Here is a 1,335-nt window from a genome sequence, read left to right as displayed (position 1 = left end):
CCATGTTTTCGTTTAGGTCAAGGCAGCATACAATATATACAGACAAAATTACTAAAATATCGCTAAGCCATCAAGATGATAAACGATTTATTCTAGAGGATGGTATTCACACCTATGCTTGGGGCCACTATAGATTAAATAACCTTCATGAAACAAATGCAAATAACTCAAATGAATCTGTCTCAATGGACTTGGATTAAAATATAAATTTAATTATGATTTAAGTTTCAATATATAGATAAAAGAGCATAGTAATAATATTAATTTAATTGTCTTTACTCACTATAAATGTCATCATATTAATATTTTCTCGCAACACAAAATGTTTAATTTTTAAGTAAATATAAGTGTATTATATTTTAACTAGTCTTTAACTATTCTTATTATAAAATAAAACAAAATATTTTTGTTTATAAATTTATGTAAATTGCGTTTTATTGAAATATTCTTGCAAAGGTGAGTATAAAATAGATTATACTACTTTTCGTACAATTCCTGTTAATGGAACGTACTCGACCAGACGATCATGTATAATTAAACAGTACGCAGAAGTGTTTTGTGGAATTGGTTTATTGGTTTCAAATTGGATTTTTAAATCGATTGGTCCATTCTTAACAGCTTCGTTTTGATTGCTAATGTCAATAACGGCGATGGGCTTGTCTTTAAAACTTGCATATGTAAGAAGTGGTTGTGGCTCCCTCATGTAATATGATTGTTGAAACTTTGTATACATGTCATATAGTACTGCATAGCCATTTTCTTCGAACTTTACATTCAAATCATCGTAAGGATAGGTTTCAGAGTTCAAGTGAACTTTGATGTTTTTAAGTTCGCAATGTTCCAGCTTGTTGTCTTTTTCAAATATCAAAGCAACATATCGTGGTCTTTCATGATTGACAGACAATTTAACACTCCAACTGTGTTGTCTTCCACCAGCAAAAGTTGGATTAAAGTAGCAGTCCCAGCTGCGGAATGCTAAAGGCAACGCTTTTCCATCCTTAATAGTTTTCAAGAAGCTGATTTTTCTATAGTCTGATAATTGAATGTGTTGTACTTTCCATACAACATTTGTTATGGTGAGTTTAATTTCCTCCGTATCCATGGTTGAATAACACACATTTTTATCGTTGGCACTACGCAAAAGAATCAAGTCATGCTTGCTGTTGCAAATTACTTTATCAAAGTCCTCTGCGAACCCTAGTAGACGGTTTAAGGGTACACAAAAATTAAAGTATCCTACTGATAAATCATTATCAGCTTTCCATCCCGCTTTGCTCATAACCTTACTTTCGGATTCGCTTAGAGAAATCCAATTTTTAATTTCTGTAGTTATTC

Source organism: Musca domestica, unplaced genomic scaffold, assembly GCF_030504385.1.
Source record: "Musca domestica strain aabys unplaced genomic scaffold, Musca_domestica.polishedcontigs.V.1.1 38, whole genome shotgun sequence".
Taxonomy (NCBI): domain Eukaryota; kingdom Metazoa; phylum Arthropoda; class Insecta; order Diptera; family Muscidae; genus Musca; species Musca domestica.
Note: the sequence above shows the minus strand (reverse complement) of the source record.